This window comes from Oenanthe melanoleuca, chromosome 4A (assembly GCF_029582105.1).
Source record: "Oenanthe melanoleuca isolate GR-GAL-2019-014 chromosome 4A, OMel1.0, whole genome shotgun sequence".
NCBI classification, from domain to species: domain Eukaryota; kingdom Metazoa; phylum Chordata; class Aves; order Passeriformes; family Muscicapidae; genus Oenanthe; species Oenanthe melanoleuca.
The window spans coordinates 4,370,857-4,394,232 of record NC_079338.1 but is presented as its reverse complement, the minus strand read 5'-3'; the positions used below and the strand labels follow the sequence as shown (position 1 = coordinate 4,394,232).

Below are 23,376 nucleotides of genomic sequence, written 5' to 3'. Positions count from 1 at the left end.
AGAAGCAGTCAGGAACGGTGAGCTGACACCTTGGTGCTGACAGGGAGTATCTGCACCTGTTAGTACAGCCCTGTGGAGGGCTGCCAGTTCTGGCAGTGCTCATGCAAAAAGTACATCCTATCTCATCTATTTAAATCATTGCAATAAGCTCACGAGAAACAAAAAGCCAGCAGAGCTGATCCACACCACTGAATGGAAAAATTCCATCCTGTTATGGAACGAGAGTGCACAGACACTGTTTTACAGCATAGAAAATTGAAAACGGTTTTACTTGGTATGTGAAACCCATTCTAAGATGCAGAGCTGTGGGCATTTTCAATAGTTCCAGAAAAGATTACTATTCTTGCATCATGTAAGTGGAAATTCATCAAATCCATGGCCTGATCACCCCACTCCTCACTGCAGAAACTCCTGCTGCTCCCACTGTCCAGGCTGCAGGCTGTGGAGAGCCAGCTCTGCTGTTTGAACATGATACAAGTTACAATGAATGATGAGTCCCTTTCCTTGAGCTCAGGGGACTTTGTGGCAGTCCTCAGGCTACGGATGTGTGATTGACAATGTAAAAAGGAGTTTCTGAGCACCAAAATGTTGTGTTCCTAAACCAGAGTAGCTGCAGATTTATATGAAAGAACTTCCTGACACTGATCTCTTTCCAAACTGATGATTTTCTTTTTAGGGTTTTTCAAATGTAAAGTAACAGCCGTTAAAAAAAAGAAAAAAAAAAGTGCTCTGCATCTTTCCTCTCTTCCTTCTTACATCTTCTGGTTTTCACTGGATGGAGAAATTCTCTCACCTCTGCTAAGACAAGGTTTCCCCCTTCCTCTGAACATCTTAGCATCCATCAGAGACACCAAACAAGATGAACACACAGCCTTCTCCACCCTGACAGTTCTTGAATTCCTATACTGTTTGCCAGCAAACAAGTAAACTTCAGCTTTTTAAATAGCAATAAATTCTTCACTTCTCCCTGTCCTCTAAAATACCATGTACATTCACATCTCTCTCAAAGCAGTAATTGTGCAAGCTAGTAATTCTTAATAATTACAATGAAGATGCCTAGACTATTCCTGGCTACCAAAATTGAAGTTCTTATAGAGATGCAAATATATTATTTTTAGAGATGCAGAGCCACATTTTATCTCACAGTCTAATGGCTCTTCCTTAAAGGGTTGCAAATTTTCTTGTGCACTGTGTTTTGTCCTGCTAATGTGGCACTTTGAAAATGGAGCTCCCAATATAACAGCATCTGTAAAATTTCACAGGGGAAAGGGGAAACTGTTATTTTAGGTACAGTACTTTTGCCTCCACAAAAGTAAGCTTTTTTTCTCATATCAATGTTCTTCAATGAAAACAGTAGGGATGGGGCTGAAAGAAGGAAGATATTGCCATGAGCAGATTCCAGGGTGCAAACAGAATTTAAAATATTGATGCTAATCATCCACGCTTATTCATCACAGCACACAAAAATTGCTTCACATACTTCCATGCTCAGTGATAGAAGTCAGCTCTTCACTCCAAGGTACAGTTTGTAGTTAATCTGATTTTCCTGGAAGCAACATATTTTCTATTTAACTTCCTTTGATGCTGCTGTAAGTCTATTCTTTTCAATATGAATTGTGCAGACAGGCTTTTACACACAGCCCAAGCTAATTCTTTTGAAAATGGCAAAATATTCCTCCTTTCCTCTAAACAGAATTGCTGTGGGCACAACAGCCTTGAGGAACACCAGCCAAAGGAAACTCCTCTCCAGGGGTGCAACAGCAAGCTTCAGCAGCTCTTCCAAAGCCTTCAGGCTCCCATCAAGTTTTGGTGACCACGTAGCCTCTCCTGACACCATACTGACTGTCTAGTAGGACACATGATGAGCAAACATCCAGAGCTGAGGATGCTCTTCAATGACAGCATTGTTCATGCACCTGACAGTATTATAACTTCAGTTAGGCTGAGGAGTTTCCATGGAAACAAAACATGACACTAAGAAATAAAGCAGAAAACAGATTTGGAAAGAGGGTCCCAGGCCCACTGACAGTCTGGAGGAACTCCAGTGCTTGTCACAGCATTGAGAGAGGAAAATAGGAATAAAAGAATTCCTCATGAAATGGTTCCATCCCATCACATTTCAGAGCTATTTTACTGGTGATGAGCAGTTTGGACAGAAGCAGGACAACCTGTACCACTGCATAAGCAGGAGCTCCATGCATGCAGTAGGCAAAGGAGGCAGAGTGCTCAGAGCTCAGCCATGATCAGCGAGACTCAGCCCTCCTAGGTCACAAACAAACATCTTGGAAACAGGTTCAAATGCTGCTAGTTCCAACTTCCCCTGTTCTGTGTGGTACAGGAGCTGTGATCTCAGATGCCCTGCTGGCAGCCTATTGAGAAGCTGGGTTTGCTGGGGCTGAGTGTCCCAGAGGAGCAACCACAGTAACCACCCTTGGTGTGGAACACCCAGCCCTTTTCCACCAGCCATCACTTCGAGGCACAAGTGCAAGATGACATAACCACTGTCACCACTGCCATCATCTGCTATTTCACCTCAGAGCCACAACTTTCATTTGACCCAAACACTTCACCCAGACAGAGGAAAAGGTTCACTGAAAGGCAGCAGTTAAGAGAGAAATGTTGAGATCCAAATGCCTCCATTACGGCCAAAAGCAAGTGAAGAACCATCATCTTTCTTTTCAAACACCCCCTCCACCTAAAAGCTATTTCCAGGAGGAGCTGCATGTTGTTAGGATTAACCTCATTGCAGTCTGGATAGAAAAATGGGAGCTCTAGCCCATTTTTGCTAGAAACCCTATGCATAAGGCATCAGGCACAGTGAGCCAGCGTGCAGGGAAATTGCATCTCCCCCAGCCTTAAGCAATGCCAGGCTGGGACAGAGCTGAACAGCCTCCTTCTGCCCCCCAGCTCAACACAGACATCACACTGGCAGAGTACAACTCTCTAGTGCACTACCAGCCTCTAAGGTAGCTGCAAAAAAGCTATTTTCAAACCAGCACAGCTCATGTTTGCCTGGGGTTTGCAGATTCACTCCTGAAAGCTGCATGGCCATGGAGTTCTTGACAGTCTTCTACATCCTGAACAGACACATCAACCCTAATCCAGACAGCAATGCAGAACTCAACAGGTCAGCATGAGATTTTTCTTAGAAACCTGATAAAGGACAAAAAGTTCCAAAAGGAAGAAATTCTTAAGACTCATTCCACCTACAGGAAAACTTTCACTTGAATGGTTTTATGTACTGTTTTCTTGCACTTGTCTGACAAGTTACTCCTCTTTGTACAACAAATTCTTACTCGAAAATAACACTGCCAAGAGTTTCTAAGAAATATCTGCACAAGACAATAAACCCTTAATTTTTGAGCTCTTTGTAACTTCTTACTCAACTCCTGTTGAGACATGAGCATGGCTCAAGTGGCACAAGTCTGAAGGAGGAAAGTCCTTGCAGAAAAAGCCTGAATTGCTACAGAGGGAACTCAGTGATTTCTCAGCTCTATGACGTGTCTCAGTGCTGTGCATGCCTCAGTTCTGCAGTGGCAACAGGAGATCAAAGACAGCCAATGTTACCAGCAGACCTCCCTGAGGCATGGCAAGATGACAGACCCCTGGGGATAGCCTTGCTTGTACTCATCCTTAGCGTTTCTCATCCTCTTTGATTGTAAAACCTTCTATTTGGACATGGTATTTAGCACAACAAGGGATGTCACAGTGTGTGTCAGAAAGAAAAACAATGAAGTCAAAGATATACCTCCAAAAAAAAAAATCACATCCCATTAGGTTTCTTCATAAATATCAATTAATACATCCTACAATAATCACTGGATTTTCAGTTCTGTCTTGAACTGGACAATCCATTCCAGTTTAACTTTCACTTTTGTTAACGCCAACTGAGCTTCATACATCGGTTTCCTCCCCACCTCTCCACCTGGACCACCAGTTTTGGTCCAGCCAGCAGTGAGAGTCATATGCTGGGGATGATTTACACTGTTTACATCATCCAAACTGCACTGAAGGGCACTCACTAATCCCTGGCTAACAGTTGCCTCCCTCTCAGGAAAAGCAACAGTAGTGGGGAGGGTAAAAAGGAAAACTCCCTGTTTGGGAGCACAAAATCCAAGAGCTTTGCACATCTGTAAGGTCTAGGCCCGGCACTGAGCATGTCCCTGACCATCCTATAGTAGCTCACAATTTAATACCCTCAGATTATAGTTGAACAACAAGTACCACATCCCTGTTTAAGGGATGCATGAATTATTGATGATGTTCAGGAGCCCTATTAAACTGTCTAGTGGGCCAGCAAGAACATTCAGTAGTTCAGACGCATCAAAATGAATAATAAAGCTTTCTATTTTGAAGTTTGGCCGTTAGAGAAAAGAACCCTGGCAAATATATAATTTTGTGTAATTTCACTTGGATGCTCACTGTAATAGCCGTAGTATTTATGACACCATGAGTCATAACCATACACTCCTCAGATAGCAAAGACACCATTATCCACACTATTTAAAATCAGAGTCCTTATGCAGGAAAATATTCTACTAAAGGCAAGGCCTGCTTATTTGCCTTAAACTATAGGCTTAGTCTATAAATATGTACTATTTCTCTACGTACATCTGTGTCAGCCATGAAATACGTGTAAATATGTGTTATAAAAGGAGAGTTGTAAACATTATGAGAAACACCTTCCAGTAATTCTTTAGATCCTGCATGTAAAACAGAAAATCCAATTAAATTGCCTTCTTCTTCTTCAGACAAACCCTTGTCATGCAATAATTAAATCATAAAATAAAGCCTCTCAGAAAAAGAATACTGCACATTCAGAACATGATGCCCACTCGCATTCTGGCAGCATTTGTTTCACTGAGTGCAATGAGAAGACTGAAAACAAAGTTATCATCTTTCTTTTGAATGAAGGGCAGTGTGGGCTAAAGCTGTTGTGAGGGACATTTTCAGTAAATTTTCAAAGGAGACAAAGGAGATTTTCCTCCATTCAGTTCTGGCAGATATTCAGCTGCAAGCTTGAGAAGTTCCTGCACTGAGGGTCAGCACCTCTCTTTCCTTCCTCCTCTTCACATAATGCGTAGGAGACTGTGGCTCCTGAGGATGTAACTCCTTGCTGATTGCCAGCAGAGTTTTCACAGCTGCCAGGGACCTTCCTGGGTATGATACTGCACACAGCTTCTGGGATTTCACACATTTATTCAGTGCTGTTCATAATCATAATCACTTGGTGTAAACCTGAGCAGTAAAATATTTATTCTGAAAGACCCAATGTCTTGATTTTAAGGAACCTTCAAGCCTTTTGAGACTTCAAGTCCACCTCAACCACTGCAGTTACAGTGAAACAGTAATTGGTATTTGGAGAGATGTTGTTACATGATATTCAAAGGCATTTAACAGGATGTAGCTGCAATGTAAATATCATGTAGTTTTTATTTGCAATATCCTCATAAAGCTTCTCTTTTTAATATCCTTTTCTGTTTGCTTACAATCACCATCCACATAAAAGTGGCTAACTTGGGAAAATGTTTAATCTAGAGTTGTTATATTCTATGTCAAGCCTCAGAGGTCGCACAGGCATGAACCATATCACCCCAAAAGTCAACCCTTTGCTGCAGAACTCTATCCTGAGCAGTAACTGCCCCAAACTCCAGAAAACAGATCCCTGAATCTGTAAACACAGAGTCCTCTCAAAAGCTTCCTGATAGTGAAGCAATTGTTAACAAATAGGTAATTTCCCTTAGAAGACACTAAAACCTGAATGCATTTCTAGAACTACATGCACCCCAACACTGCCATTGCAACACATTTTTATATAGCAGTGCAGCACAGCTTTTATAAACAATGGCATCCACTGCCCCAGGCAATATTTTGTCCTTGGACCTTCATCTTTCCTGGAGTCAGCATCCACATTTGTGCAAAAAAAGAAAAAGATAACAGGGTCTGTTGTACAAAAACAGCTACCTGTTCCTATCATCCTCACAAAATAAACCCCTCATTTCTTATATTTTGTCTCCAATCAAAAATCTGTCATCCTGACAAAACTGAACTATCTTAGAAAATTGTATCAAGATTTTCAAGCTTGACCTCTTAGCTACCCATCATCAAAGAAACTACTGCCATTATGACATACATCCAAGCCCCTTAGGATGCTTTTCATACTATTAGGAAGTCTAGTGTTCAATTTCAGCATTTTCTCATTTTTCCTCTACCAGCCAGAAGCAAAAAAGAAGTCCCTGAGAGACACAGAGCAAAAGAGAAAATTCTATCTCAGTATCCATTTTTCTCACAGAAATCTCCAAAAGAAATCAGAGGTGAATATAGCTCTATAATTATTATTCACAGTGTTTCCAGCAAGCTTTTCCCTCATCTCTGGGAGATGCAGTGCTCTGCATCAATGTCAGACAACATGGCAAACTCACTTGTAAACTCCATAAAGGGTTGTGAATTCATCATTGCTTGGGGCAGTGATGTGGCTGGTAGTCATTTCCTGATCAAAATAATCTTCTGGAATAGCCCAGGACATAGAATATACAAAAAAACACTGATGCAGCTGTAGAGCAACACTTCTTAGAGACTAAGGAGAGATTGGGGATTGTTTCTTTGCTTGTTTATGACAGATATACTGAGAGTCTTTCATTTAGAGCCTGGAGTTAGTTCTTCCTTCAACCACAGCAAATAGTCAAATGACAAAGAGAGCATTAAAGCTATATGACTAGGCAAGCTTGTAAAGTTTCAAAAAGAGATCCATTGGAAAGCATTCCACAAAAATTTAAGTATTTGTTTGTCTTACAAAGTGACATCATTTCTTTTCGCTTCATCCTCGTTGGGGGAGCTCAGGAAAGTGAAATCCAGAAACATGAAACAGGCTCAGATAGCAGCTCAGTTCTCCATAATGCCATTTTATATGTGCCAATGCTACAGCCAAGGGAAGCTTGTGATGCATCTCACTGGTTTTACAGGTCAGGAAAGTTCATTCAGCAAAAAATGTGCCCACGTGCCATCCAACAGGCAGCAGACCTGAAGGAAATACAGAGAATCCCCAAGACCTGCCAGCAGAATAATGAGTTTTGCTGCATAGCATGAGACACAGGTCTTCCTTTTTCCCTACAAAATGTCAGTACTGGAAGCAGGAAACATCCTGTGAGGCTAATGCAATCATTTTACACTGCTCTGCAAGTCACTACACAAGTCAGATGTCAATGTTGAGCTTAGTATTGATTAGTGAAATAAGAGCTTTCCAAATATTTTGTAAAAATAGTGTATTAAAAAAAAAGTGAAAATGCCTGTAGAGATTTTTATTTGGAAATGTAATAAAATCTAGGGAGTTAAATACTATGTACCCTCAGGAAGAGTGGCAATGTTAAGCAGTCCACTGTAGAAACAACACCCTAAAGTTTGGATAGGTTTAAAATATCTGGTTAGAAAATAAATCAGAAATGTATGATTCCACTTATGGAAAAAATAGGGATTTCCTCAGTCTGCTTATCTGTGCCCCAGCACCTTTTCCTTGCCTGGGACAGCAGCAAAATTGTCTCTTACTCCTCTGCACTTAACACATCATTGAGGGCAGCCAGACACTTGTGGGGCTCAGCATTGGGACCAACTTCAGTGATGATCTGAACCAGGGCACTGAGGGCACCCTCAGCCAGGTGACACCAGTTTGGGTGGGAGTGTTGATCTGCTGGAGGGCAGGAAGGCTCTGCAGAGGGATCTGGACATTGTGTGAGGGTCAGCCAGGTCCTGCCCTGGGGTCACAACAACCCCTGCAGCTCCAGGCTGGGGCAGAGGGGTTGGAAAGTGCCTGGAGGGAAAGGCCCTGGGGGTGCTGGTGAACAGCAGCTGAACATGAGCCAGGTGTGCCCAGGTAGGCAAGAGGACACTGGCACCTGGCCTGTCCCACCCATGGAGTGACAGCAGGACCAGAACAGTGACATCCCCATGACTGGGCACTGGTGAGGCCACTCCTCAAATCCTGTGTCCAGCTCTGGGCCCCTCACAGCAATAAAGAGGCTGAGAGGCTGGAGCATGTCCAGAGAAGGGAACAGAGCTGGGAAGGGTCTGGAGCACAAGGCAGATGGGGAGCAGCTGAGGGGGGCCTGGACAGAAGGAGACTCAGGGAAACCTTCTCACTCTCTACCACTCCCTGAAAGCTGCAGCCAGGTGAAGCCTCTTCTCCCAGGCCACCAGCAACAGGACAAGGAGTGACCACAAGCTGTGTCAGGGGATGTTCAGGTTGAACAATTTCTTCATGGAAGGGGTTGCTGGAAGCAGCTGCCCAGGGAGGTGGAGGAGTCACCATCCCTGGAGGTGTTTAGGAAATGACTGGACCTGGCACTTAGTTGACAAGGTGGTGATCGGTCCAAGACTGGACTTCATTATTTGGGACTTTAAATGGCTGAAAAATCCCTAAAATCGCATGAAAAATGGCCCAAAACCTCCCGAAATCCATACTGAAACACCTAAACTCTGCCAAAATTCCAAGGATTGCTGGAAAAAGCATCAGGAAAAATCCAGGAAAAATTTAGCCTAACAAACTAGAAAAATCCCCCAGAATTCGCACTTAGAAATGCAAAAATCCCTGAAAAATCGCACTAAAAATGGCTCCAAAAAGTCCTAAAATCACACTAAAACACCCAAAATTGTCTCCAAACCCAGCTGAAATCCAGGGATTTATGAGGAAAATCTGGGAAAATGAGCAGGCAAAATATCCAGAGGAAATGCCGACTTAAACTAGCCCAATACCCCCTAAAATTGCACGAAAAAATGGCCCAAAACCTCCTGAAATCTGCATTGAAACAACCCAAAATTGGCCAGAATTCCCGGGATTATAGGGAAAAACATCAGGAAAAACCCAGGAAAAATTCAGTCTAAAGACTCAGAAAAATGCCTAAAAATTCACACTAAGAAATGCAAAAATTCCCCCAGAAATTGCACAGAAAAATGGCCAGAAATAGTCTTAAATCTGCACCAAAAAACCAAAAATGGCCCAGCTAGATTCCAGGGATTTCTGAGGGAAAAACTAGGAAAATGGGCAGGCAAAATAACTGGAGGTAATGTGACTTAAAATGGCCCAAAAACCCCTAAAATCACATGAAAAAAGGCCCAAAAACTCCTAAATAATTCTGTGGTTCTGTGATCATATGCATTAACTGAAGAGTTTACGTGACAGAACAAGAAAACAATCACTGTAAGTCATCTTCTCCTACTAAGATAAACATTTTTAAAAACTGTGAATTTTAAAACCATGATTTCTGAACTGTGAGGACAGCTAGAAAAGGAGTCACATGAGCCCAGGCAGCCCAAACCACAACAGAAGAGACCCCTGTAAGCACACAGTGCTTACTGCTTCAGCAGGAGGGAGAAAACCTGTCCTCCTGGGTATCTCTTCTCCCAAATTAGCATCATTAGCAAAGTATTCACACCTTCTGTTTCCCAACCCACAGGAGATTTCACTCAAGTGCTGCAGGCAGACATAATATTTGCCCTGCCACAGATGAAAGAGCCAGGGCAAAGCCATACCTTATCCATTGCAGCTTTTCAGAAAATTAGTTGGAAGTCCAAGTCTCTCCAGCCTACTTTGACAGACTAAAGCAACACAAACCATACAACACGAATTGGAGAAATAAAAAGAGAACTATCATAAAATCTGCAGCCAGCAGCAGACAGGGACAAAGTTTAAATCTCCAGTTAATAGCATCTATTCCTTTCAGGGCACACCACAAACTAAAGAATTTCATTTCACTTTGAAAAACAATACTGTTCCTCAGGCTGAGGACTTCATTGAGCACTCCCATGGCCTGATGAAATCAGGTCCTGTGTGACCCTTCTGTGCCACTCCTGAGGTCACGCTGGCACCACCCAGACTGTCCCTGCTGGCATGAAAGCCCCTTTGCAGTGGCAGCTCCAGTCACCCACCGGGTTTCTCTGCACACCCCAAACACACAGACAGGTTTCCCTCACTGGCTCGACCCCAGGTGTCCCATAAGAGCCCCCAAATACCTGGTTCTTTTAAATCACTTAATCGTGGTGCAGGACATGATAACAGCTGCAAATGGTGCCTCCAGGGAGGGACCCCAGCAAAGGAATCCCTGGGCTTTGATGCCCTCACACTCTGCACCCATTCCAAGGTGCTGTTTAGTCTGGGGTCTTGCTGCTGCTCAGCAGCTCCTGCAGAGCCTCAGAGTGCCAGGCCAGCCCCAGCCACCCCCAGCCCCGGGTCCTTTGTCAGGTGAAGGGTCAGTGCTGGTTCCCAGCCCCTTGCCTGGGGCTCTGGCCATTTCCCCCAACCAGGGCACAGCCTGGAGCTCTCACTGCAGCTGCACAGGGAGTGCTCCTCAACATCAACATAACAACTGTGTTGGGTTGCAATACAGGATGTGCCAGAAATGTGGATTCTGTCCCCATCTGCTGCAGCCGGGTGGGGCAGTGCCCCTGATCTCCTGGCACACATTATCTGCTCATGGGCCATCTTTAAACCAGCTGGGCAATCATCTTTATCTTTCCCACAGCCCATCCTCCCTCCAGGAGATATCTCCTGTTCATGGCCATTTAATCCCAGGGCATGACTGATAAAATTCCATCATCCCACTGGGAGATGCTCCAGCCAGGGGAGGAGCCAAGCCTTTCCTACCCAGATAAAAACTCAGATTTTGGACACCAAGGTACCTTCTTTCCACTGGATTCCAGAGGAAATCCAGACCTTTCCACATCACCCCTGGATCTTCAGAGGAAACTGCACCTTCTCCAGGAGCACTGCTCCAGCTGAACCACATCTGCCACTGCAGGAGGATGCAGCCACCATTGAATGGGACTGTGCCAACACCCTGACTGACTGACGGGTGTCAGCTTGGATTCTGACTCTGGCAGGGTTTGGGATTGTTCTTTGTAATACTGCATTTCTATTTGAATTTTCCTAGTGAAGAACTGTTCTTCCTATTTCCCATATCTTTGCCTGAGAGCCCCTTAATTTCAAAATTATAATAATTTGGAGGGAGGGGGTTTACATTCTCCATTTCAAAGAGAAGTTCCTGCCTTTCCTAGCACACCTTCAAACCAGGACAACAAACTACCATGACCATGCTTCAACTCAAATTCCAATCACCCAACATTAAAAAATGGACACCTATCTTTTAATATTAATAAATGAGAACTTCAAGACAATAAGACTTGTTTGTTCTAATTTTTACACCACAACTAGAAAGCATCTGCACTGTGAGATGGCAGCAATAACTCAAAGTTAACAAAATTTTGTTTGCAAGTAGCACAAGGTTATCACTTCTGCAAAGGATTTTACAGAATAATGCCTCCACTGTGAATAACCTCCAGAGAAATAAAGAGTGGGAGGAATAAACACCTCCTAGGTAAAATGTCTATTACCTTTAGCATATTTATAATTTGGCTTAATGTAGAATATGGAGAGGTTTTTTGAATATTTCTTTTTATTCTGCTTTTAGAAAAACTCACATTCTTTTTCTATGCACCCAATCTGCATTAAAAATCATTAAAGGAATATCTGCTTAACATGCCCTTGCTCATCAGCCTAACTTGAAGCATGTGATGAGCAGTCCTTCTCTGTGCTTTCCATCGTGGTTAGGGGTACAGGCTGCTGGGCTGCATTTGCATACATTAGATGAGCACAGGTGTCCCTCCTGCTAAGATGCTAATGAAACATTCTTTTAAAAACAGAATGAATAAACTCAACCTAAAAAGCAGTCTAAAACATTCTTAAATAATCATGACATCTTCATGGCACTTTAAAAAAAAAAAAAAAAGTAAAAAAACCCACAATTTTTAAGCATCCATGGCTTAAATATTATTAGGATTTCTAGGAGAAATATTCTTCAGCCCCAAAAGAGCCCATGTTTTATTTAAATTAGCATTACACCTAAGAGCTTTAGCACATATTTTCTTCTCAGGCATTTCTTATTACTTTGTGACTGTTTCGTATCACTCCTAAATAAGAATGTCACCAGCTAAATGAATAGAGTGAGCTATACTTACAGATGATTTATACAGAACTAAAACATGTATCAGGAGGCATATTTCCACCCTGAGTCTCTGGATACAGTTCCCTGTGGCAGCAAAGGAGCCGTGTGCCTTTCTGCCCTGAATTTCTAACGAGATAATTTGCATTGCACACACTCCTGAGCTCTGGCGTGCACAACTTTGCACAAAGTTGGAAACCTCCATCTGGGAAAGGCACACTGTGTGCCTCACCCTGTTCTGAACATCCTCTACAGCCACTGCAGGCATCACTTGGCACAGCTCACTGGAGCCTCTCCTCTGCTTCTGCAAGGAGAGGGGAGAAAATAGACTGGAAGAATCATGCCCAGTCTTTTCCAGCAATCACATGGCAAGCACTGGGGTAGTGAGAGCTGTAGAAAAACCCTTTTCCTTACTGGTGAGGTCAAACAGGGAAGAGCTGGGTGCTGATGACCAGTCATGTGAACAAAGTGCTCCTGTCTTCCCTTTGGTCCATTAGGTGTTATCCTAAAGAACTTCCAGGGACTCCAAAAATTTTGTGGATAATGTAATATAGTAATGAAAGTAATAACCCCAAAAGAAAATATGCAAAGAAAATTTCTCAAAAAATCAGTCAAGCTGGCCATCAGGTGAGGTTAAATTGAACTATGGTGTTGGATGCTGGAGCAGAGGAAGCATCAGATGAAGGAGTAGGAGATAAAGGTCTAATACCTGCAGCATCACTCATCTTATTTAGCTGCTCAGTACCCTGGATAAAATATTCTACATACTAACAGAAGTATTTTTAAATGCAATTTCAAACCTAGCATTTATAAAACTGAAGTACATTTTTCTACCTCCTTCACACAGTTCAGACCTTGTTTCAGATTTGAAGGCATACTGGAGAAAGCAAACAATCTGTAAATAAAGAATGAAATCCAAAGCAACCATGAAGATACAGAGAGAAAAGTCCCCCAAACTCTCCACATAACTTCTCCTGCTGCTTTGGGTCTCTCCCTTCCCTATGTGGCCACAATTTTCATAGATTTTCAGCATCACACTTATCAGATTGTATTGCAACCAGTCAGAGCTTGAGGACCAGAGAAATCTGTCAAGCAGCACAATCATATAAGGGCTCCTAACCAAACACAAGGACTTTTCCCTTCATCTTGCCACACTGCAACCATCTCAAGGAGACAGAAGAGAGAGAACACAAGCTCCTACTCGACCAGGTACAAGAAGTCCTGTGAATTAACCTCAAGACTGGCTCAGAAACAAGCAAGTGGCTGTTTGTGCTAAGCTGAGCAAAGCAGTGGCATGAGGAAAGTCCAGCACTTTTAGAAAGAGGCAGTTACACAAGAAAATTTGCCATCTTGTAAAACTGTCCTTTCCTCACCCACATGGTGTTAGGCACAGCCCCTACTGGGCTGTGCTTAAACACATTCACAACAGTCAGGCAGACATGACGTTGATCACTGCTGCCAGGATATATTAGGATTATTATATTCTCACCCTGCTTTTTACATTATTCTCTAAGCATCTGCTATTTGCCACTGTTGGAGACAGGATACCAGGCTGTCAGTAATTGTTAGTGTCAAGGAAACAAATGGACTGCACAAGAAAAAACTGTGGAAAAAAATGAAGGTGGCAAAAAGAGAGAGGAAGAAGTAATCAAGGTGCAATCATAGAGTCTCAGAGATGAGGTCAAGGGGTGCTAAATAAATAATAAATACCAGGGTGAGCACTGAGGGGATAAGAAATAGAAAACAACACCTCCTTGATTGGAAGGAGAAAGATTTTACTTTGTATTCCTGCTAGAAGGGAAGTACCTCAAGGGCAGAACAGTGGGAAAAGATGATCAAGCTAAGGAAAAGGCATAGATGAGGCTGGACAGGAGCATTTTGGATGGGCCACAAATATTAGTCCAGCAATTGTAAGTTGTCACCTGAGACTCAAAGCAGCATCACAGATATTTAAACACCAGCAGAAAACTCAGAACCAACAAAAAGTATGGGGAAGAAGAGTGCTGAAAAACTGATTTTGTAATTTGCTTTATCTTTGTCATGGATTTTAGGAATACCTCAAGAGCAACCTGTTCAGTCTCTCCTGAGAAACATCACCCAGTGGCCACCAGGAAGCTGAACCTGCAAGCAACAGAAATCATTTGGCCTCCTGTACCTGCATGTGATGGAAACCTCAATCAGCCTTTGGAATAATCCCAAAATTTTTTAATCTGCTTAATAAAGCGGGGGGAGGGGGGAATAGCAGCTGTGCCAGCACTGCAAACTTGTTTTTTGCAAACAGCTCAGTGACACACCACACACTGACTGTAAGAATATCATCACCTGAAATTACTACAGCATGCTTTAAAAATCACTGATAATTGACAAGATGTAATTTTAATGAGGAACCATCAGTGGATGGAAGTGCTTTTAACTGGGCCTACAGAAACAACATTGTCACAGTGAAACAACTCAGTCTTCTCCATGTGCCCAGCCCTATCAGAGATCAGACTCTGTTACAGAGGAAAACACAAATCTACTTGTCTAGGACCAAAGAATGCAGTGGGGAAGAATCTACTCCACTCACAGAAGGGGGAACTGTTACACTGAAAGTTGGAGAATTAAAAAATATGTATGGGAGTCAGAGCAGATAAATGGAACATAAGGTCCCAGGGCCATGTTGGAGCTACAAGATCTAATGACACATTTAGATGTTTGAAGAGAGGCAAGGTTAGAAATGTCATGTTGTTTCTGTGTATGGTGCTAGTGAGAATATTAGTAAAATCTGGCATTCTGCTGTCCCAGAGAAGCTGCCTCTAATGTCCATAGCCCAAAAAGATGCTGAAAACCACAGAGAAATGCACATAATTTAAGTGCCTGAAAATAGATTGTGTGGAAAGGGTTTAAATTATATTATATCTTCAGCAAAAAGAAGGCTGAATAATGATTTGTCCACATCATGGGAAATGATTTGCATTACCAGCAGGCTCCTTAATTAAGCAGACAAAGGACGAAGATGATTCAACTTATGGAACAAGAAAATAAACAGATTGGATTTATTATTTTATAAATCACCAGAAATAATTACTCACCAAAACAACTACCCTGAGGATGCCTTTGAGATCCAGTTATCTACACTCTTAAATAAGCCTGAATATTCTACTGAAAGGCAGGGAGAAATTGTTGGGTGAAATTTTCTACAGCCTCTGTCATCAGGATGATCCCAAGGATCATGAATGCATTGCAGAACTGAGGAGAGAATATTTGTCATATTCACACTACAGTGCTCAGACCTACTTGCTTACATGAGGTTTTACATTTGCACACAGTTTTAGAAAAGAGAGAATGAGATTATTAACATTTAAAAGCAGCTGAGTTACCAAGACAAGAGAGCTGTTTGGTACATTTATTTCAGCATTCAGCTATTTTATTGTTGTAAGCCAAGTACACAGCACTGGGTACCATAAAATATAAAAAAACCTGGCTTTTTCAAAGGGAGTGTATATTAAATTTAATCCATAACTGTAAGAGTTTCAGTAGACATACAATAGCCCCCATTAGAAACATTAGCATTCCAGATAACAACGTCCACAATAACTGTGTGCAAACCATTATATATATTAAAGTGTGGATAATTAACATGCTTCTGCATTTTATTATTTTTTACCTTTGCAAGCAATAGCTGTTCTAAAATCATAAATGCCTGCCCAGAACTTCCTGAATGTCGCAGATGCTGAAAAAGAAAAGTTGTGGTCAAACGTGGCAACTCTTGGCACGAAAACACACTCAAATTTCCACATTTTGGCCAAAACAAGCTGGGTAAATCTCAAATATAAAATTCTTTATGGCACAAATCTCGCTTTGCTGGTCTTCTCTCTGCAGCAGCAACTGCCTGCATCCAAGCAAGGTGTTGGGAAGTGGGCAGGAGCAGAAGATCCACAACACCCACCGACACAAACATGAATTATCCACATCAGTCTGTAACTGACACAGATTTTCCCTCTTTTCACCATAAACCCTGGAACATACAAGTCTGGCAGATAAAACTGCTGTTGAACAGGAGTGGGGAAGCATGACTAGCAGTGCCAATCAAAGGGATGGTTTCTAGAATCAAGTAGCAATATCAGGTCCCAGTGAGCAGAAACACAACGGCAACTGCTCCTGGGATGCTCAGAAACAAATAGCAGCACACACTGCACAGTCCCACTCCATCACAGGGACGGACAAAAGCACTCAATTCAGCAAGGCAGAGTCAAACCTGCAGGGTCAGATCCTCCACCAAGCCCTTCAAATGTGGGCTGAGACCAGCTGCTGTTGTGGGGTGGGTTCATCTCAGCCAGTGCTGCTGCCACCACCCCACACCCAGCCCTGAGCCAGTCACACAGGCTCCATCCATGGGACTGGAGAGGACTGGGCATTTCCAGCCTGCAATTCATCTCATCTTGTAAGGATAATGGCTCCCTCAGAGTGCTTTTTTTTCTCTGCTGCGAAGAAAATCTAAACATGAAGCTCCAACACAAATGCTTGCAGTGTCAGATTAATGCCCTTCTGTCTGTCAGAGCCAGGTAATTACATCTGTAATGACCAGTGAGATCTTCCATACTGTCACACCTAACAAATAAAGCTGGGACAGAGCAAGGAGACCAACTTTGCCACTGCTTGAGTTGGAATCAGAATTTATTTCTTGTTACCTAATATCTGTGGAGGAAAAAACAATTCAAAATACAGAAATTGGTCATAAAGGAACCAAGTTACCAGAACATGTCCTGCTGTCCAGAAGACCAAAGTGATGATCAGAGTGTGTCCTGGCTGTAGAGCAAATTAGCTGAAGTAGTTACTGTGCAACTTGAATTCATGGGCCGTGGCCCAAGGATGGAAGAATCTTGGTTGGCAGTGGGACTAACCTTTACCATGTCCTGGCTCACCAATAAAGTGCAGCTTTGCTGTGGAACAACCTCCCACTTCTATTTTCCCCTTTACTGATTGTGCAGAAACCACAGAATTCATACAATATTTATAGCACAGAAGGAGTATTACTGTGATGGGGGGGGTTGATGCCATTTCTCTAATGTTTGTTGACTTATGGCTAGAGTGTGCAATTCAACAGCTGAGGAACGTATCATTTCTATTCATGCTGCACTGCTCAGAAGTGCACACATTTCAGTCTGTGTCAGCTGAACAAAGGTAGCCAGATCCTTGGACACTTGCCACTGCAGCTCTGTAGTAGAATTATGGTGCCTTGAACATTTTATGATCTCTGATGATAGCAGCATTTACACTGGGCTGATGGTTCAAATTAATCTGATTTTCAGAAGTTACAGCATTTAATTAGGATTGGTAATAAAAATTATAGCATTGAAGAAGCATTATGACAGCATCTGTCCTGATCTGGGGGTGGGGGGAATCAGTCAGGGTTTTAAAAAAAAACAATAAATTATTAAATTTGGTTAGTCACAACCAAAGAAAATGACCTTCTGGAACAATAAACTATTGTTTAGTTTGATAGCAGCTGTCTCATCTTTGGGGTGGAAAGTCACCTGATAATCTTGCACCTCAAAACACTTCTTTGATGTGGTGTAAAACCCTCTCTACAATGCAGGTCCTTTTCTGTACATTTTCTAAGCAACTAAATCCTAGCACTCCATTTTTACTTTTATTGCCTTCCAGACTGGTGAGAGCAATATAATGATTCATCATTAAAGTACTCCTTAAGCAGCTTTGCTCCTATTTGTTGCTATATATATTAAATAGAAATTGCTCTTTGAATTCACCTCTAAAGTCAGATTCGTTTTTTATCTAACAAGAATGGTATCTCCAGTCATCATCTGAATCCAGCAAAGTGAGAAAACCTTTTGCATAATATAAATATCTGCATTCACTAAGAGGAGACTGATGCCACCACCTACTGTGAATGCATTTTATAAGTGGTACAAAGCCAGATAGATTTCAAATGCAGTAGCACAGACTCTTAAACACACTCCAGGCACTCTCAGAAAGGAACAGTTTTATCTCCAACTCAACAGTTTCTGGACCACAGGCTTTACTCACCTGTAGCTGGTTTACAAGCAGATACAAACCATAAAAATGCAATGGTTGCTGAAAGAGTGCAGGCACCTAAAGACAGGCTGTTGCTTAAATCCCTACAGAAACCAGAGGAATCACTCCCCAGCAAATAGTTCTTTCTTTGCTCTTTGTTACCAATCTCCTGCACCACCTGTGACTGAGGAGCAGCAAATGACTCACCAGCTATTCCAGCATGGCTGGGCAGGCACGGGACCTAATGGAAATGGGCAGACATTGTCTCCAAAAGGGCAAACCTGCAAAGATCCCAGCATCTCTGCTGCAGGTCATCACTGGGCCCATAAGAATGCCAAGTTTAGCTCCTTGCTGCAGAGGGGCAGAGCGGGGAGTCGCTGCCCTCAGTCTCCAGGTGACTGCCAGGCAGAGGAAGGTGACCAGTACAGTGTGTGTGACACAAAATGCTGGCCAGTCCCCATTTAATAAATTACAACTTTAAAAATTACCATTATTAACTCTAACAAATAGCTCTCAACTTCCACATGGTTAGAGTTTAATGCAGAACTTTATTGCTGACCAGAAAGGCTGCTCAGAAATAATCAGTGGTTCAAATACACTGGTTTGATTTCCTGAGTAGATACAAGTAAGGCTGTAAGGAAGGATATTCCCATATACTTCTTCAGAACACAACACATGGAAATACACCCCAACATTTTGCTATCCTTGTAGAAGCACCTTTTGAAAAAGGCACTTGCTGGAATAGAGGCACAAAGATGACCAAAATAGTTGCTGGCCAAGAAGTGCCTTAATCAATTCTGAATTATGAAATCTTGTTTAAGAACCATTTTGCTTTGATTCAGCCAGTTCTAATCACCATTCTGTCTGTGTGCAAACAGCAGTAAATGGGATGACTAATATATCTTCTTTCCTAGTATTTCCTGCACAGGCAATGGTGTTACTTAATGCTCACCACCTTTTCTAAGTGCTGCTCTAGAAAGAAGTCATTCAGACAACCTTTCATCAATTCTACACTGGTGAGACTCCACTGAATGTTCGTACATTTGTGTTTTCACCATTTCAGGTGAAGCCAGGAGATTTTCTCCTCTTTGTGGGAGAAATAAGTGTTGCTATGGAGCACTGGATATCACCTCGTGTGTGGGTAAGAAGGGATCCTCTTTCTCAGGACAGAGAGGTTCCCAGGTATCATCACAGCCTCAATCCCTGGCAGGGATTGTGGCTTCTTGATTCATGCACAACAAGGCCACCACACCACTTCTGCTTCTCCAGCTCCAACACAGAAGTGTTGCAAAGCAGGAGAGATCTTCTCCACAGCATCCCAGAGGAGGACACACAAGTGTCCTGTTCTTGCAAAGAGAGAAGGAAATGTTCTTGACTGCATTTGGGCCTAAATTATAGAAACAAATAAATCAACAAAAAAAACAAAAAAAAAAAAGGGAGGGAGATTCTACTCCAGACTTCTCTATGAGACATGTCAGTGCTGAGTCAAATACGGCACAACAGCCCTGGGGAAACTGAGGAGGCAACTACAAATGCTCTGACAAAAATGCTCACATTCCAGTTAAGAATGTGTTGCTACCTGAGCAAAGAAAATAAAAGTGACTAAAGAGATTTACAGTGCAGATGACAGTGCTGCTCTTTTTCCTGAAGAGTGCAGTCATGAATGACACATTTGTTCTGCCAGGATGCCACAGAAACACTTCCGAAACTGTTACACAGCAATGGCACTGTTGGCTGTGCTGTATCAATAGCTCTGCAATGCCAGAAACAAACACAAACCACTCTCCATATGATGCAGGTGCATAATCCAGGCAGCACCTCCCTCTTCTGCACAGCCAGCTTTCCTGGGCAGGGTCTGCACTCAGGAGCCAACAGGCAAACCATGTGAGTCAACCAGGCCAACAAAATCAAAGAGATATCCAATGCCCAACACTCTGCTTTTCCAGAAAACTGGAAACTTTCAGCTTAATCTTTACAGAATAAAGCTCCCACTGGAGGTCTCAAGACAAACCAAAAACACATGCCCTGATGGTGAGAAGGTAACAGTATTAGCTGCTGTTGATTTTGTTAGGGATTTCTCAAGAATGCAACTTTCAAAACAAGCCTAAGTAAATTTCATGGCACTGAAAGATTTTTTTTCCTCCCAGATATTGGTGCAAAAAAATCCTCAAGCAAAGATTCTGGGTGGTAAAGTAGTTTGAGTTGAACAGAACTCTCCACAGAGCTGGGAAAGCAAAACACAAACCCCAGACTCATACACTGCTGCTTCTAAAACAAATTTCCTTCTCTACTTCAAGACACCAAGATCAACCCTTAAGGACCTCAACCTTCCTTCTTCCTCAGGGAAGAAAATCACCTATTTTCTTCCTCTTAGTATAATTTCATTCCTCAAGAAAACACCAGCTCCCTGCCAGCAGCATTTTCCCTCTCTGCGTGGGTGCTCTCTGTCCTCCCCACGACACGGGAGCAGAATGGAGGGACCTGTAGAGTGCACTGTGTCCCAGTTTCTGAACCGAAGCACAACCCAGCACACTGCAGCCAACCCCGTCGAAAGGTCATACAGCACGAACAGGTAAAAGCTCTCAGGTGCATTTCGCTGAGACAGAGGGCAGTTTGTTTCAATTAGGTGCAACAACTTTATTGCCAATCAGAAAAGATATCACTCAGGTATCTTTGCCCTCTCCTCCCTGCTGCATACAAAGAAATCACACACATATTTTCTGTCTGATATTATAAATTGCAAATTAAGCCCTGTTCCCACAGAAAATATTAAGAGATTTTATACCCCAGACTGAGGAGAGGACTGTATCCCCTCGGCAAAGATCGTGGCATATCGAACAGGCAGCAGCACCTACCTCCGTGAGCCGACAGAGCCAGCAAACCAACATAATTCCTCTTGGATGGAGACATTTACCCCAGCTCAGACAGCCGGGGCTCTGCTGCCATGCCTGGAGCTTCGGACACACCAGGAAAGCATCTTCTGTGAGCAGCGCGGCTCCTCTCACAGCCCGACCTGCAGCGGCGGCAGCCTGCGAGAGCAGCAGCAGTTGAATTGCTGCACATGTATCTCTGCAGATTATTTCCTGCTCAAACACTTGGCGTAAAAGCAGATGCTCTTAACCCTCTGGAGGCCTCTGCCTTTGTCCCCCCTCGGCAGAAGAAAGCTGGCAACTCCAAATATTCTGCGGTGAGGCCGGAGAGGAATGACCGGAGACACGCAGGGCATCTTCCGAGAAGTAGTCCCAACCTCGTGCTAGTTGCAGTCACTTAGTGCTCAGGGAGCCAGGCAATCCCACGGCAGCCCACGGCATCCCCAGGCAGGCAGCACACGGCTCCCACTGCATCACCCGCTGCAGATCCCCAGATCCAGCGAGGCACCGCTCGCAGCTCACGCAGGAGCCCCGGCGAGGGCGCGGCGGGCAGAGGTCTGACCCTGCGGCTGGAGGCCACGGCCGGGCGGGCGAGGGACACGAGAGCAGCACAAGTGATGCGGGGAGCCCAGCAGTGTCCCCCGAGCTCAGGCTGGCCGGGCTGCTGCTCCTGGCACGGCGCTGTGCGGTGCCGGGCGCTGCCCCATCACCTGCGGGCACACCGGGCGGGCACAGCCTCTCCGGGCTGGCGAGCGGCAGCGCTGCTCCCTCTCACAGCCTGCGAATGTGACTGGAAAGCATGGCTGAAAACATGCTACAATTAACAGGAGGGAGGGAGATACTATTGCTCTCCTGCTAGTCTTAAAGGCACATTGCTCGCATGTGCTTGTTGGGGATGCAAACGCCCGCAGCTTCAGTCAGCTCTCACCATGTGCAGGCAGCCGAGAAGCGCGGGCAGGAGCGCTGTCCGGGTACAGAGAGCACCCGGGAGGCAGGAAGGGAAGGGGCAGCTAGCAGGAGAACCTACACCCGCGGCTGGGAGTGAGGCCTGACACGCCTTCACCACTGTCCTGGGAGTCCAGCCAAGCCCCTGCCACCCAGCCCGACTGCTGACCCCTGTCCCTGGCACCTCCACCAGCACCCCGGCCAGACACGGGTCGTACTGGGCACTGCCCCACCAAACCCCACACAGCACCAGCCATTGTCTCCAGCAGGCAAGGAGGGCCTGTACACCCTAGGAGCACAGTGTCCCTCTCTGGTCTTGGCAGGAGGGTCGGGTTAGAGGCACCGTTCCCACTGGGGACACTGGCCAGGACCACAGCAGCAGCAGGTGCAGTTTTGCACCTTGGTGTTACACAGCAAGGATATTCCTTCACAGCCAGAAGGAAACCCAATGTGTCACACATCCTAAAGCTGTGATGAGTTCAGCAGGTCTTAGACTGGCTGTAGCATCTGGGGCCATACCCACGCCCCCCCTCCGGGCTGGGGCCAGCAGGCTGTGCACCAGCCGAATGCCACTTGTTCTCTCTTGACTTTTCCTCATCCCCTCTTCTGAGTGCCCTGGGATACTCTGGTTTGCCCTCCATCATGTCACAGCACAGACACAACAATAACAATGCCAGTAAGTCCAGACCACATCACGCTTTTCCCTAACTTGCCCCCACTAACAGCTGGCATCTGAAACTCAGAAGTCTGCAAAACAGGTGATTTACCCTATTAAAAATCTTCACCTTTTTCTCAGCAGCAGTTGTTGCCATAGATAATATGCTTTTTTGAGCAGGATGAACTAGTGTGAAGCCCTGAACCTTGTTAAGCGCTTTGCGTCACACAGCAACCCGTTAGCACCTTTGATTCTCCAAGGCCATGGAGACACCAAAATTAACCTGATCAATACCTGCCTCCATCACCGTGAGGGAAGCTGTTAGCGGTGTGGAAATTTCAGCCTGGGCACACAAAGCCAAAACAAATTGCTATGGTGAAAAGTAAGTTAAGCATCCTGTAACTTCAGGCTTTCCTGAAAAATGGTCTGAAAGGGAAGGTACCATTAACACAAAACCAGCAAATACTTACTACTGATGGAGGAATGCATCACAGCAAAACAAATACTTTCTTTCCTGTAGTGCTGGTACAGAGGGGCTATTAAAAATGATCCCCTGATGAAACTAGTGCAATGCATGTTTCACTGCTTCCAGGCCATGCAGCTTTGTGCAAAAATACCACAGTGAATTAGTTCAAAATGCTCTTTATTAAGCATTGCATATCTTAAAGAAAGTCTTTTTAACACCAGACCAACAAAACATGTATAAGTAGTTATCAAAATGCTAGGCAGAGACACTTCAGACTTCATACTCCTGAAGTTTTTCCCCTGAGTATCAAAGATCAAATTTGTTCTCCAGAAGATAGCTGAGGATTTATCAAGTTTAATGCTTCCTGAGCTCATTGATTAGTATGCAAACACAGCACAGTGACTGCCAGCACATCACTACAAGTATCTGTCCTGAAAA

The 23,376-nt window shown here is 43.9% G+C and overlaps 1 protein-coding gene across 1 annotated transcript in view; it reads right to left on the bottom strand.

Annotated features, from left to right (window-relative positions):
* The window catches only part of HTR2C (5-hydroxytryptamine receptor 2C), a 214,822-nt gene extending 193,031 nt beyond the window's left edge, over positions 1 to 21,791 (bottom strand). Inside the window, exon 1 of the mRNA XM_056491801.1 lies at positions 20,858 to 21,791. The gene's annotated coding sequence lies outside the window, so the exon portion shown is untranslated. The remainder of the gene's footprint in view (positions 1 to 20,857) is intronic.
* Positions 21,792 to 23,376: the final 1,585 nt, after the last annotated feature.